This window comes from Rhamphochromis sp. 'chilingali' (assembly GCF_963969265.1).
Source record: "Rhamphochromis sp. 'chilingali' genome assembly, chromosome: 12".
NCBI classification, from domain to species: domain Eukaryota; kingdom Metazoa; phylum Chordata; class Actinopteri; order Cichliformes; family Cichlidae; genus Rhamphochromis; species Rhamphochromis sp. 'chilingali'.
Window position 1 is genome coordinate 31352242 of NC_137939.1, and position 16779 is coordinate 31369020.

Sequence of the window (16779 nt, forward strand, 5' to 3'; positions counted from 1 at the left end):
TCTTGAAAAAGATGTCAAAGGATGTGACCTCAGCTATATAAACGTTAGGTTCTTGGAAAGTTTACTCTATGAAGTAACGAGAAACCATTGATTGAAATGGTGGTCTAAAATGCTTTGGTTATTCCAGAGTGAATTGAACATTACAGGAGCTGAGGAAATGTTGCCTAATTACATTTCAATATGAAGCTTAGTACTGGAAAACTATGGTCGTAATTAGCTTTTTAGTCCATGCTTTACATTCAGAGATGAATACACTGATGCTGTTCAGAATCACTATACTTCTACTTTTTTACTGCTAAAGCAATTTTCGTTGTTAAGATTGTGATGTAATTGGTAAAAATCAACTTTTACTAGACGACCTTATTAACTAATGCTATAAACTCACCAAATTCACACAGCTTGGCTAAGCTACAGTTAGGTGACTAACATTATCTAGCTCTAACACTAATTAATGGTAATTGGCTAGCTCTCCAAATTACTTCATCAACTAGTGTGACCCACTCAAACAGTACTGATTTTTACCAACCATAAATTATGCTGTGCTGCAATGCAAAGGTTTCTTAATCACAATTGCTTACTGAAATACTAGTTGAGGCTTGGCTACGCAGTGTGTAGCTAATGCTGCCTGCTTACATCATTCATGATGTACATTTACATACAGTAGTGTCATGCAACAGGGCACTTGTTGATATGTGCGGTTTACTGGGTGTTACTGAGAACTCTAAAAAGCTCAAATTATGGAGGATAATAATTAATGTCATGGTGCAATGGGATGAGTAGTAAGGATAATGTAGCACCTTGTACTTTTGCAGCCTTAAAGGCATCATGTCTAAAACCCCCTAAATTTTATTAAATTAAATGTCCTGAACTTATTTATCCATCTATTTTATTCCATGTATCCATTTCAGTTTGGATTGGGTGGTCTGGAGCCTATCCCAGCTGTCATAGGCTTAGAGACAGGGACACCCTGGACAGGTTGCCAGTGTAACACAATGCTAACCCAGAGAAAGGCATTAATCTAACCCCATCCAGAGGACCCACGTAGATATGATAGTATTTGCAGATTCAGTTTTAAGGAACTTGAACTTAGGAATATAAGTATTTATTGCATATACTCTCTATATAACTGTAAAAAAAATGGAAACATCTGACAGTTCAAACCAGAGATTTGGTGTGCTATCCAGTAAAGTCTCAGTTATAAGAACAGTCTGGATTAAACTGTCTGGCCCTCTCTTGCATTAAAACGTTTTGTTTTGATTCACTGTTAATCATCTCTTTGTTAGGATCCTGTTTGTTATATGATTGACCAGTCTGCTTGAAGACATTAAAACCAACACAACAATAAGGAAAAAGTGTGGAAAGCTTTAGTGAAATAATAACTTTAATTCGCAATTGGCTTTTTGATGTGAACACTATTACTTTAAGTAGTCTTGGAAATGATTTTGCTACCTTGAGAAAGACTGAAATCATAATCTTTGTTGCTTCAGTGTAATCTTTTGTGTTACGTTGCACACCACGCTTATCCTGTTAAACACAATAATATCTTCTGTGTTTTGGGTTATTACTCAAAAGTGATATTCCCACAATTATGTGGACATTTTTCTTCAATGGCGTAACACTGTTGCGTGGATCCCTGCCACGGTGCAAGCCACAACAGCTCCGTCTTCTTCAAACAGACACGCAGCCTACATCTAAAAGGCAATCAGCAGCTCTTTTGCCTGTGTCTACTTTTCCAGCTCTGTGAAACGTTTCGTTCCAGAGAAAGACTCTGATGCTGTCTTTATCGTCAGACCCTTGTCACCTACCACTATTGAAGATTGGCAGTGAAATATCAGGTATGAATGTAGCTAATTCCAGAGAAATGGAAGACCACAGTCACAACTGTTGCATTGTCTTCTTTACTTGGAATTTGTAAAGTAGTTTGGATTTTGTTTTTTTACACTTTAACTGGAACTTTTACTTGTTTTGACAAGAAGTAATGAAAGTGCGATTTTTGCAATTTTTGAACACGCCCACTAGTGCATCACTGTTTGTAAACATGCTGTTTTTTAGTAATCTGTCTCTTATACTTCATTCATGATGTCAGCTTTCCAAATAAATGGCAAATCATGTTTGGTTTGTGTCAGTCTGTGTTCCTACCCTCACCTTTGGTCACTAGCTCAGGGTAGTGGCTGGAAGAATGAGATGTCAAGTGTGAAAGTCCATGGTGTGATTGTTTTGGAGAGGAGACTAGAGTCCTCCACATCAGAAGAAGTCAGTTGAGATGGTTTGGCTATGTGTTTTGGGTGTCTCTGGTGACTCCTGGATCAGTTGTTTCAAGCGTGTCCTATTGGGTATGAGTCACCCTGGGGAGATCCAGAACATGCTCACGAGACGCAGAATACGCTAGAGAGTCTCTTTCAACTGGCTTGGGAACATGACCTGGACCAGTGGTAGTAATTGGATGGATGAATGACTGGATGACCAAAGGAGTGTCTCTACCAAATGGCTATATGAACAGATATAGCCATTTGGCTAGCCATCACAGCTATATGAACTACCTGATTTTGTACAATTCCTTTTGTGTCTTTAATAAAGACCTGAACATTTTTATCCTCATACTATGATGGCTTGTAACAAAAAATATTCAAACTACGTAGGTGTCTTTTAAATTTTGCATTTTTATTTTTTTTTTACTATTTTAAGCCCTCATTACTTCATAAGTATAGGAGATATCCACATGAAGTTCAAAACATGTTCAAGATCTGTTAAAAATTGCAACTGGATACCTTTTACATCCACCCCATGTGTCACAGTCTAAAGCAAAAAGGTTCTTTATTTGCAAATCTGAGCAGCAATATCAGATGCAATAGGATATGTCAGAAACAATAATTATCATCTTGGATATTTGATCCACTTTCTGGTAATTCAATGGAGAAAACATCAAAGTGTGTTTGGGGTAAATGTTTAAGGATCATATCACCATGCGGGAAAGGTGGTGGATCAAAACAAGTTGTGGCATATTGAAAGGCCACATTTTTCCTATATTTTGTTATCAGAGTATTCATCTAGCTTCTGTATCAAAATAACCTTCTAATATAGTCTGTAAAATATAAAGACGTAACATGGAGAAGAACACATTTCAAAAAAATATCACACTGATTAAATAACTTTAGCTCCTGAGGTCCATTCACTTTGAGCACAAAGGAGAAGATGGGTTGTAAAGAATCAGCTGATTCTTAATTTTTCACACAGACTCAAAGTATGGATGCGATGACGGTGAAATGTGGAAAAAAGCAAAAGCCCGTCGACGTGGCTCGGTGGAAAGAAAATCAGCGTGATGGACATTCCGCAAAAACAAACAAGATGGACAATGACTTGTGTGCCTCTGTCCATACATTGTCTCCACAGGAAGTGCAAACACTAGTTGGTGTGTGTAGGGGGATTAGGGACAGCAGTTCAATCCCATCCAAGAGGTTCCCAGTCAGGAAACACCATCGCAGTGGACTGGGGAATAACAGGAAGAGGGTACCTACCCGACTGACGCTCCTATGGAAACGGTTGACCAATGTAGCCTAGCTTCAAAGCGTTAGGAAAAAGCCTAGAGTGTAGAGATGGGATGGGAAAACAACCCCCACACCTCCCTTGCATGCGATGAGTCTTCTCAAGGCAAATCCTGCTAATTATTGGTTGTGAGTGTTTTGAGAATGTAAACAACCGCTGCTTAATGAAATGCTTTGAGAGTGGCAGTCAGCACAGCTTAGTTAGAGAGGCGATAATAAGCTTCGAAAAATCTCTAATTTAATGTGTGTTATTATGGCTGTGGAAGCATGTAATGCTTGCTCTCAATTGAAGCCAGACACGAAACTGGAACTTCCAGCAGCATCATGAGTGAATTATTGGTCTTTTAATCTTTTTCCTTACGTGTCTTTTTTTTTTTTTCTTCTTGCTGACTTGCTTTTCTTTGTTAGCTTAATGCTCACATTTCCCTTCCTTTTGTCCTCTTTATTTAGCAACTGCCTTGAAGATTTAAAGAAATAAAATCGGGGCTTACAGTTATTGAAGGGTTAATGCTACGGGTAGGCATCAAGGGAAGGCCACTCAAGTCCGCTCCCTCTACAATGGCACTGCCACTGGGGGGCTAATCCTTCTGGGTAATTGCATCTCTGCTATCCACTCTTAAATATAGCCTCCCCCTGATTAACGCTGACAGCGGGGGGTGGTGGAGATGATAAAGATTCAACAGGTCGCCTTGTTTTGAAGTTGTGAGAGAAGAAGAGGTGGAGTTTGTGTATTGTGACCTACCCACTTGACCACTCGATCCTCACCAAAGTCTACCCTTGCCTCTCTTGTGCCCCCCCACCTGAGCCTCAGGGGTCTTGAAATTTTTTTTGCGAGCAGGCTAATTGTGGGGGATTTAAACATGGCTCATCTCAGATTAACCTGAATGACAACAGAACGGAGAGTAGTGGGCTGAGTGTTTGTGGTCAGCGCAACAGACTGTAACAGGAAATTTAGGCTGTAAATCTCACATGCTGTTACACTACAAGCCCACACAAGGCTTCACCCTCCTACACATACCGCACCAAACTAGGGCTACAAGTAATGACTGTTCATTGCACACTATTAATAATTTGTTTGGTCACTAAATGTCAGCAGTCCAAACCTTTAAAAAAAAAAAAAATGAACCAGGGACTTTTTTCCTCCTAAGAGGCCAAAGAGAGGACTTATTGATTTGAAACAACAAACAAAAAACTGGCACAAAAAAAGTAGCACATCACAGCTGTTAATCCACAGATTCCATCCATTTATTTTCTTAACTGTTTGTCAAGTTTAGCTGTACCCCAGCTGAAACAGGGTGACACGCTGCCAGTCTAACACAGAGTGAAAGACAGCCAATTTAGAATAACCAATTAACTTAAGCCCACTAACTAACCTGACTTTGGACTTTGGGAGGAAGTTAAAGTATCTGGAGAAAACCCACAAAGATCCACACAGAAAGCCTCAGCTAGCCAGTGGATTTGAACCCAGGGTTTCTTGTGAGACAGTACTAAACACTGCACCAGTGCGCCACCTATTAATCTGCAGATTACCTTTAATTAATTAATCAGTTAAGAAGGAAAGGCTCCACAGTGAAGTGGTTTAAACAAGCCAAAGATCCCTGGTTTGATTCCAGGCAGACCCAAATCCCTTTGGGGTTGTGTCAGGAAGGGCATGAGACGTAAAAATCTGCCAAACCAAACATGCTACCTGCTGTGGCCGTCCTTTGTGAAAAGGGAGCTGCCAAAAATAGTTAATTAGTTTGGACACAAGTCATGTTTTAACAGGCCAGAATTCATGCTGTGAGATAAAAACAAGCAGAAATTCCTAAACCGTTTCTCAAATATTTGTCACTTTTCCTCTAAAGCGACTGACTAGCAAAATTACTGTAAACAGTTGACTGCTGCAGACTTTGTTTTAAATGCGTCTTCAGACTTGAGTTGAGTGAAACCGGCTGATGTCACTGTGACGTAATCCGGGTTATTTTTTTCACGCAGATGTTTCTCGGGAGTAACAGGATACCTTGTACATGTGGTTCACCAGTCTGAGCACTCACAGGAGCCATCTAGTGATCTCATGGCTTTGACATATAAACATAGGGGATCGTCCCTTTAAAAACTTCTCAACTTTAAAACATGACAAAAAGAATTGGGAAAATGTGTGATACCTGAATATCTTTGTTGTTTTGTTTTTGATTTCCTGTCTCCTTCATCATTATCTGTTTTTTGTTTTTTGTTTTTTTCCCCCTAAAACTGATCCAGACTGAGCAACAGGGAGCCGTGAACGTAGGTTTAAAAGTGTGCCGATGGCAATGTTGACAGATTTACTTCCTTTTCCTCCCCCTGGTCAGCACTTTGGAAAGAAACCAAACTCAACTCCCTCATTTGACCTCCTGCTCCGGTGGGGTCAAAGTTCAAATTAAGTTCTAAAACAAGCTGTGGAGCTGAGCTTAGGCACGAAGACGCAGCTATTCTGTAATTTGCCCGTTTAGTTCGATGGTGAAACCTCAGCTTGTCTGATGGAAAATCAATCCGTTTCTCAGGGGGAAAAAGACGAGTTTAAGTGCGAGTTTGCATGAGTCAGCCTGGATGTGTGTGAGCTTGTTGGGTGAGAATGAGTAGATGGGGTGGGGTTGATTATTTCTGTCTGTGTGTCTGCTGTAGTAAAGCGAGTGAGGCTCTCGGCTTTGTCACACTCCAGCCGTGTGTCATATTAACAGCGTCACCCTGAAACTCTGAATTATTTCAGGAACTAGAAAAACTTAAGTTATACAGCAAGTTCAGTTCACTTTGGGACTAAAACTTTCACTACCTGCTGCCTATCGGACGTTGGAGATATCGATCTGTTACCTTTGCTGAGACGTGGAGTTTTTCTATGGCAGGTAAAGATAACGTAGATTGTTTTTCTTAGATTTTGCGGTGATGGTGCTTTTAAGTTTTCCTTTTTGTTAGATAAGTTTGTGAAATACTCATCCCAGAACAGCTGGGAGAAATGCGCCGCTTTAGCAGTTGAATTCACGTGGGGCTTTATCTGGACATTATCGCTGTCACTGGCTGATTTTTAATTAATGGTTTATTTTGTCTAGTCAAAATAAACTCGATGTGTTGAATTCATTATATGGGAATAAGCAAAGTTATCTCGTTTGAGTAGTTTTTGGACTTCTTTGCTTGACAAATGAATGATATGAGGAATTAATGACTTCAAAGTGGGCAGACCTTCAGTTACAGTTTTCGTTCTGGGCAGTACTTGTCTTATTTCTGCCTGTAGGTATCATCTACATCTGTGCAGACCAGCACTTTAAGTCTGTTTTTCCTCGTATGTCTGCATATTTCACATCTGCTTCTTATATCAACAGACCAGTATACACCCTGGCACCCACCGCTGTTCTCTCCTTTCCATATTCTTTATACCAAACTGGAAGTGGTTTCCAAATAATCAATTTCCAAGTCTTATTCGGAACATCTTGCATCCAGATCAACATTCATTGAAAGTTCTCATTTCACTTGGAATAGCCAATCCCCCCCCCCCCTCTCACTTCCTCCTTTTTTGGTCTTGCTCACCGCCCTCCTGTCTATCCCGCTCTCTTCTACTGCCTTGAAGCTATGGATCGGAAGGCTGGTTACGTCACAGTCAGCCAGCATTGACTGAGACAGCAGTCAGTACACTTGACTTTGTCCAAGCAGAGAGAGAGCAGCTGCTGGTGAGTGGTGTTTTTCTCTCATGAAGTTGTATTGATGGTCTTGAATGGTGAATGGTGTCGAGCCTGTCATTTAGTTCTTCAGCTCTGAGAGGATTTATTGGTGTTCTTCTTCTCATGAGGCATGCGTTTTATTTTATTGTGTTTTTTGTTTTTTCCTCATTGACAGCATAGTGATAGTAGCATGTGTCATCTGGGTTTCCTGTAAATATTTGACCAAGTAGCAGAAGTTAGGGTCAGCTGCGTTTCCGCTGAAGACAGTCAGATAATTTGATTTCAGCCAGTTTAGCTCACTTTAATGTTCTTTTAAACTCATACAGCCTGTAAGGGAGATGAAAAAAGTAGTGCTGGCATTCTTGTTTTCTTGGTGGGGGGGGCGCTTTAGTAAAATGAGCTGTGAAAAAATGAGGAGGTAATATTTTTCTTGGGCAAACTTCATTGCATGTTGAAACATAACTTTCTCTGGAATGCGTTGTCTGTTTTACCCCCAAAAAAGAGTTGCTGTATTTCCTGTGAGCATGTTTGTTCCTGAGTCTGTTACTTTCAGTGGCAAACTCGGAGAGCCGTGTGCTGACAGATGAAGCTTTGGATCTCATTCCGCCTTTAGATGGTTTGTCTGGTGCTCTGCTGTACGTGATATGGGGAAATGATAAAGGAAAGCGTGTTGATGCATCCCCAAGTCAGTCATTCACAGAATAGTTAATGAATATATGGAAACGGCACCCAATATAATTTGTATATATTCTAATCTGTTACCATAAGAGGAAGTAGAAATACATTTTTCTTGGGTCTTTAAAAAAATGTTTTCCATGTAGTGGCAATATAAATGATGTTCATGTGTTAGTAATACAGAATAAGCTCATTTATTCTAAATGTCTATATGTAATCTGGGAAAATCCAGTCCTTGTTCATCATGTGTCACTTTGCAGAGGAGGATGACATTAAGAAATACTGTATACAGTTACTGGTATCTCCAGTCTGCAGTGAGAATCTAAATGACCCTGATAAAAAGATTGCGAAATGTCTACTTTTGGCGTAATTCAGCTTAATTTAGACTTTATTTATCAATCTAACTGGCGATCTGACACAAGAGCATTGACAAAACAAAGTTTGTGGTGAAAGTGGAGGGGGGGGGCACGTCAGCGAGATGATCATACAAGCTTATTTTGAAGAGAAAACACGTTAAAGTGATTACCCAAACTCTCTGGTGTAAACACCCACTACAGTTTACAGACAGACTTCCTGCTTCATCCGAGATCTGCTGTACTTGCCATAGCTGAGCAAACATTTCATATTCCTGCAGTTGATTGTTGTGCCTGCACTCCTAGTTTTATCTCAAACGTAAGATAAACTGAATAAACTGTTTACTTTATTGTTAATGGAGCTCTTACGAGAACAATGTTCGATATCGCAAGGTGAACCATTTGGTTTAAAGGTGGAGTTTGCATGTTTTTTCCAAGCACTCGTCCCAGTGTCCAAAGACATGCTTGGTAAATAAACTGGTGATTCTAAATTGATCATAGGTGTGATTGTGTCTCTCTGTGTTGACCCTGCAGTACACTGGGTTTACCCCACTTTTTGCTCAAGCACCGCATTTTTCCTTTTCATTGCATTCTAGATGATTTTTGCCATTTCTGTCTTATGTCCAGTTCTTATTCTGAGAATCTTGCCATGTTTGTTTTACTTTTATTCCGCCGCCCAAGCAACTGCAGTGTCGTAACCGTGACGTCCACTCCAAATTGGTCTATATCGCCCCGAAGACAGAGTGCTATACACAAACAGTGGGAGTTAACATTTCTTTATTTTCTTAGAAATCTTTGGCGTAACAAAGATCTGCAAAAGATTTTCCAATGGCAGTGTGAATGTCAGAGGCGTACATAAGTGTCTCATTTTAAAGAGTGCCAAATAAACTCCTATTTAGAAGATGTCGGCAGGGTATTTCCTTAGTATGTCAGGAAGGAGTTGGCATATCATGTCACATTGATCCTTTTTATTTTCCCTCACTGGATAGTAATTTGCTTTTGCTTTCACTTTCACTGGTTGGTTAGATTTAGGAACTAAATACTGTGTTTCATAATATCAGTACTTTGGGCCAGCTTAAATGTGCTGCCAAGGGTTCCTTTTATGAGTGTCTGCATGCTAGTTAGGGGTGAGATCCTTCCCACTTCTGCTATGAAACCAGTGCCTCATTGCATAGATCCTAGCATGAGTTTGACAAAATGGCAGTATCAGATGCTCTGGGAATGAGAACAGGCTAATTCGTTATTGCTCCTACAGGGACTTTCGGCTGATGAGAACTTTTACTTCTTCCCAGAAACATGCAGCTATAGATGTCTTCTGCTATTTATAGTATTTTACAACATCTAAAAAAAAGAAAAGAAGAAAAGGCCCTTTTTTTCCATCACCATTTTAGAAATCGCATAACCTTTCTATAAAATGTGTCATTGTTCTCAAAAGGATTGCAAACAGAATTTCTGAACATCCATCCAAAGATCCTAAAGTGACCTTCAACTTTTCTGCTGTGGATGAAAACCCTTGCCAGGTGTCTGGTTTTTAAAAGTGCCTAAAAATGTTGGCATGGAGAAGCTAAGTCCTTACATCCGATAAAATTTCAGTTAACTGAATTAAATATGATTCAGCTGATTTGCTGGCAGTTACTAGTTTTAAGTAGTAAAACTGCAAACACAGTAAAAGTATAAATGATCACTTCTTACCTGTCCACTGGTTAAATCGGCAGTATGTCATGTAGGGGTCATTAGGCTGTATATCTTTGCTTTTATTGTTTTATTTCCACTTGCCTTTGAATGACATCATCCCTTGTTAACTGCTTCTCCTGCTTGCACTTGATCTTTGTTTAATGAATGAGTACCATCACCAGAATTTACCACTGTCGGCCTTTTTATGAGTATACATAAGTTTGGTGAACACACTGTTTCGCTCTTGCTCTCTCTTTCTCACACACACACACACACTTGGGCTCTCTCTTGGAAAGATGTAACACAACAAGTGCCTCTGTTTGAGTAAATCCATATGTGTGCAAGGCGTCAGCACTGTACTGTACCACGGTGAGGGAGAGTCTCTTAATGAGGAACAGGCGTGCAGACAGGCAGACAGTCGTGTTGCATAAGGGCCGCAGTAAAAAACGGGGGCCTGGCTATCCTCCTCCGCCCCCTTTGCTTAGCCAGAGGACAGATGGCAGCAGAAGAAAGCGAGCCAAGGAGCAGCAGCAGCGGCGGCGGGGCTCTCCAATGGCACTCCTCAACAGATGCATTGTTTATTTATTGAAAAATAAATCAGACGTGGGCCTGGCCTGCCCAGGCTACCTCTTTGATCTCCTGCAGCCTTACTCTGTGCTGTTTTCAATCCCACCTACCGGGCCACAGCTAATGGCAACTCTGTAATGTTTAGGAAAGTAGGCCCACTCCAGCATACACAGGGAGGCCCTATGGGGCTGCGTGCTTTAGTCCCGAGAGGACAATGAAAGGGGGCTCTTAAGACAAAGGTACTGAAAAAGAAACGCAGCTTGATAAAAAGATCCACCTCTGCCTCAGTCTCTGGTGCAGATGACAATGGCTGAAATGCTCCAGTTGAGTTTTAGAGGCACGACTTCACAAACCAATAGGTGACCTCCCCAATAGGTGATCTCACAGATTCCCTTTCCAGGCTCACAAACCCTACGGGAGGGATGGAGCACTATTTTTCCTCATTTGATGTTTTGATAATAGTGAAACTATTATAAACCAGTGCTCCCAAATCTCCCATAGGTGTTCAGTCGACTTATTCACACCATCTTGCTCTGTAGATGGGAGCAGGATAAAATGATCCTTTAGAAAAACGTTTTAATTTGCAGTGACCCGTTCCACAAAGGGGGCAAGTCTGTTATCTTTGATTAACCAGTGGATCCCCTCATAGTAGCAGCAGAGGATTCAGATTATGTAATAACTGCTTGTTTGAAGTACAGCAGCTCCATGTACTTCATTTCCCAGAGAAAGTACACTTGTGTTTGTGTAGTGTCTTGTATTTATGCAGACAGGTCAAACATTAGTACATAAGTGTATTTGACTATAAAAAATCAGACAGTGGTTATCTGCCTTTAAGCCTTAGACTATGAACCATGGGTGATGTGTTCTTGTGTCTGAGTTACCTTTAATTAGTTTGATGTTTTAGACTGTGTGAGTTCATCTGACCAAAGTCTGTCTGGATGTTTAACTGACTTAAATGCAGTCGCAGTATTCGAACAAGACTGTGCATGACTATTGCTGGTCTGGTGCTGCTAACCAATCATTTGTGTGCGTAGGTGTGCTTATTGAGATGCACTTGAGCATTTTTCCTTCCGTGTTTTTGTAAAAGGGGGGGCAGGAGTGTGAGGGTGTTCACAGCTGGAAGAAGGTGAGAGGTTGACTTGTAGCAGGATTATCCAGACCAGCTCCATAACTGATGAGCAGCGGTGTTGAGGCTAAAATAACTGACTGCGGAGGAGAATCTCGACCAGCTGCCAAATCAGTCAATGCGTGCATGTCAAGACAGGACCTTAACACAGCTTCTTCTGTGGGAGTGGAACGATGGTAAGCATCAAAGTTGGCGAGTGTAATTAAACACACTGCACATAGATGTCACCTGCAATCTCAACAAACACTGGAGTGCAGTGAGCTCCTTCACTGTCTGACAGAAGCTTGACCTCGAACTATACATTCAACTTAAACAAACAGTGTTATGCATTATACTCAATATGAAGCATACAGTGTTTTGTGTTGATTCAGGCTACCTTTGATTCCATGTTCTCTAGTGTGTGTGTGTGTGTGTGTGTGTGTGTGTGTGTGTGTGTGTGTGTGTGTGTGTGTGTGTGTGTGTGTGTGTGTGGTGGTGGACAGGCTGGGGTGGGGGGTGGTTGATGACAACCACTTTGAACAATGATAGGGAGTTGAGTTTGTTCTATGGGTGTGGGCACCACTGTTACATACAGCCATGTCTGTCGGTGCAGTAGAAGAGTGTTGTGTAGGAATAGGCAATGAAAAAATATGTTTTATTCCTTTTGGAGCTATGTTTTTCTCTCAGATGCAGAACGTTTACATGTATTACATAAACCCATCTGTCCATATCCACCCTGGAATATACACACACTAAAAGTAAAACAACATTTATTAAAGGGGACTTATTATATCCTTTTTATATTCCCAGCTCAGTCGATTTATTCTTAAACACATTAAGATACTGCCCCTCTCAGTTCATCCACTGACTGAAACAAGCCATTTAAGTTGTATTTCCACATAAAGCCACTGCAGCTGGGACATCAATGACAAGAGGGAAAAGAAAGGATGAAACAAAAAAAAATAAAACCTAAAACTGTATTTAATGATTTCTAAAAGTTGTGTGGTGTAGGGTGTGAACTTTTTTCTGTCATCTGATGTGTGGCATGCCAGAAAAACTGCTGCTTTCAGTCAGCTTTATTTTGATTGGCTGCGCCTCGTCAACAGATGGTTTGAATAGCAGGTGGGACGAGGATTTCTGCCCATAGCCGGAGCTGTGTGTGTGTGTGAGATAAGCATGTTAGAAATATCCCTTCTCTTTGACGGAGCCAAGAGTGGGGAAAAAAACTGCCTGAAAACAAATGTTTGTGGCCATTTTTAATATGAGCATCCGCCACTGTAAAAGCATATCCATCCATCCATTCACTTCTGCTTATCCTTTTCAGGGTTGTGGTGGGTGCTGGAGCCTATCCCAGCTGTTTTAGGGCGAGAGGCAGGGTACACCCTGGACAGGTCTCCAGTCTGTCGCAGGGCTAACACGTAGACCCAAGGCTAACACATGTGTTAGCCCTGTAAAAGCATATATGACAAAAAATAAAAGCATAACGGGTCTCCTTTTTATTTCTTCTTCTGGGTGTCTACCAAATGTCTTCTTGAAGCTGTTACCGGTGCTCCTGCTTTCAATTGAAAAATATCAGAAAACACAACTTCCTATTATTTGTAACAAATTCCTATTATGTTACACAAATGTTTCGCTTTTGCCTCGGGGTTAATGCACTCCTTCTGAACTTGTGTCTGTACTGGGTCTAGCCTGTTTGAGGCTGCCTCAAGGAATGCTTGAAGACAGTCATGCATGGTTCCCCTGGTGAAGCTCGCCTGTGCGCTGCTCTTTAAGTTACCAAGACGTATGCATCCGAAACCAGCCGATGAGACATTTTAAACAGGATTCCCTTGTAAGAATAAAACGCATTGTGTGAGAACAATTCTGACAAAGCACAAAGCCCAACTTGCTGGCTCAACGCTTTTGAAGTGTGGTGTCAACTCTGACAGGCGACAATAAGGGTGGGATTAAATCTGTACTTTCAGCGACTTAAATCAGTACTTGTGATTTTACAAGCGCCGGGACACCGCACATGAAGAAGAACTGACTGATTTGGCAAACGTACAGGACATTTGGTTATAGCAGCGCACGTGTCCTCTCTGAGCTCTTTCGATTCAAACCATCCGGGGCTGTCTACTGTGCAGTGGATGAAACATTCCTGAACAGGGTTACACTGGGCCAGGGTCTGTGATTAAAAACAAAAATCACTCTGTAGCACCACTGATAATCACTGATTTGTGTGTTTTTGTAGATGAATCGGATAGACTGGTGTAGTCTTCTATCAAGTTTTAAGCTTATCAACCTAATAAGTAACTCTTCTTTTTTTGTATTTATAATGTAAGATTGGTTTAGTTTTCAGCATTTCTGAATAGCTGATAAATTCCCATCAAACTCTACCTCCTAATGACACTTACAGAACAAAACTAGGATTAGTCTTTTTCCCCCTCTTCTTTCAGACCACACAGAGAGGAACCATATCTCGTTGCTCTTCTTCAACTTTAACGTGATGCAAGCGCACACAGTGATGCGTGCTATTACATAAGCGCTAGGTGTTCTCTGGCAGGACAAGCTGTTCCGGAGGAAGGCTGAGTAAGGTTTGAGGGGGAACTGAAGTCAGGTTGCAGACAGGCAGGAGTGTAGCTTTGGCTTTTTGCATTACTGAGCAGATTGTCTTTAAAGCAGCCCTGTGATGGATGGGCCTCGTATCACACTCACTCAGATCTGTAATCTGGGTCTGCTGCCTTTCTCTCTGTGTGGGGAATTATATGATGCACTAAGCGTTATTACCAGCTTGTGAGGATGTGGCAAGCTGTCCGCACTTATATAAAATTGTCCTCAGGATACCAAAATTATTGGTGGTGGTGGTGAGGAGCTCGCAGCCAAATTAAACTGCCTGGCTGATGTGGCTCCAAACCCACAAGTTTCATCTTTTAATTATAAATCATGTTTAAGAAATTTGAATTTAAACTTAAGATAACCATTCCCCACTGTAATGTCATTAAGGTCACTGTGTGAAGTAGCCTAATGTTCTGTAAAGCAATTTTTCTTTAATAAAATAATCCTCAGCTGTCATGTATGTGTGTGGATATAGCCTCACTGTGTGTCCCTGCATGGACGACTGTGTTGAGGTAATCCTGATTCACCTCAGGAGACTCGAGTCATCTTCTTTCAAACAAAAACAGCTTTATTACAGCTGAACAACTGCTGTGCGGCTCATCGATGACACAATTTTTGAGCAGGCATGCCTGTATTTGTGCGTTCAATTATGCATGTGGGGAGAATTGGCAAGCTGCAGGATGTGTGAAAGCAAGGATGCATAAGCGCGTGCCACGTGGCATCGGATCTGGTAAGCCAAGTCAAGGGGCCGCTGCTGGGGCCTGTGTGTGTATTCTCAGCTGTTGGGTAAGGGGCGAAGCTGGGGCTGTGTGTGTTTGTGTTTTCAGCGTTTTCATCTGCAGTCATGCCGCCCCAAACTACCCCACTAATCCGGGCAGATCTGAGAGCAGGCACGCAGGGGACTCACGCGACGCACTCATATGACACATGTTGTCTCGCACGCACTCACTCATACGTTCACCGTCCGAGGCATGCGCGGCTTCCTGTCAGCTGTCTCACACCGCCACCTCCAACTTCATTTGTACCCTCCTCCACCTTTTTCCATTTTGATCCGTATCCAGAAATGCTTCGTAAAAGTCAGGCTGTACCTGAATAACTGTCCGATAGGAATGTTCAGTATTGCAAAAATCTCAGCTACACATATCCTGAACGGCTACATAGCTCTGATAGCTAAATCTATCTTGTGATGACTGTGAGATTACAGGCTTTTCTAGGTGTATTTGACTTTTTAAACAGTTGGTTCTTTTTGGTTCACCAGGAGAGGCATTAGTTCATCCTGTGATGGACCATTTATCTTGGCTAAAGCATCCGATTTTTTTTTTTCCAGCTGCTTTAGTTCCTGCAGGAATGTGAACGCCCTGACTTGATAGCGTGGAGGGCCTACCTATCTTATTGTCTAAATATGGCTTCTGATTTGCTTGTATTTCTCTGGTGTGGTTCTCTTTGCGTCTCCACACTTCATGGAGAACTTAGCATCTCTGTGTGATGAGATATTTGACGCTGCTGTTCAAAAATGCGCACGTGTATGTGCACTGACATTCACTTCAGAGAAGCATAAGCATGTGATGTTTTAACAACTTTCTATCACTTATTTCTAGCTGTTGAGTGGTGAGGTGAGGTCAGTGAGTCAGATGTGAGACACAGCAGTTATCTGTACCTGCAAGTTACAGAACGTCATCGACTGTGGTTATTGAGAAATGTTCTAACCCAGATTCTGGCTGTTCTTTTAGTCCTCCTTTACCTCAGTCACCACAAAGTGAGCAATGCTTGCTGATACGGCTATTTGCTAACTAGGTCGGTCCATTTACACGATGTTTATCACTGAATAGTGCTCATGTGATGACTTTTAATATGAATATCAGCACCCATGTCTGCGTTTTTAGATCTGAAATCTTTTATTCATGGGTATGACCATCATTTCTGTCTGTAACTTTAGCAACACACCTGCTTGACTATCTGCAATATGACAACCCAAACTATAAAAATCAAGTTGTAATTAACTGGAATTGCTGTTTAATCTCATGTCTGTTCACTACAGTACAAAAGGCCATTCTCTCATTAACTTCACTGCTCTTTTTCTCGCTGTAGTCTCTATTTAAATCTTCTCTGGTTGAAGCTGTGTCTGGGTACAGTGACCATGAGTGCATCGGAGGAAGGGAGGAGTCTATGATGGTGGTGGCAGAGGACAGAAACGACAGAGCTGGGGAGAGGAAAATGAGAAGAAGACCCTGGCTTATGGGGCTGTTTAATCTCTGCAGGACCGTCAGATGGCTTTGACAGAGCACAGGCACCAATTAGGCTGCAAGATTAGGGGGCTTTGTACTTCTGAAAAGCTTCTGGATGGACCTTTTTTATTTTTCCTTCCTGCCTCGCCTTTATATCTTCACCGGGACTCCTCACCCTTCCTTAACCCTACCGCTCACTCCCTTCCTCCCCCCTTTCTGTCCTCCTGCAGCTCTGCGATCTGCTCCTTAAAATCTGCGATTATATCTGGCTAGACATTGAGAGGAGGGGATTAATAAGGCAGCTTGTCAGTGTGGGTTGACAGGGCTGCACTGTGAATTAGCAGACCAAAGAGGGGGCACGTTGAATGTTTACTG

General features: G+C 41.6%; 1 protein-coding gene across 4 annotated transcripts in view; it reads left to right on the top strand.

Annotated features, from left to right (window-relative positions):
• plekhg5b (pleckstrin homology domain containing, family G (with RhoGef domain) member 5b) overlaps positions 1-16779 on the top strand; it is a gene marked incomplete at its 3' end in the record, with an annotated part of 79527 nt that overhangs the window by 34151 nt on the left and 28597 nt on the right. Inside the window, exon 1 of one of the 4 annotated variants that reach the window (XM_080899831.1) lies at positions 6076-6400. The exons of 2 other annotated variants lie outside the window; for them this stretch is intronic. Of the gene's footprint in view, positions 1-6075; positions 6401-7119; positions 7220-16779 lie in introns of those variants that run through there. One more of the 4 variants, XM_080899830.1, reaches the window with a different exon arrangement.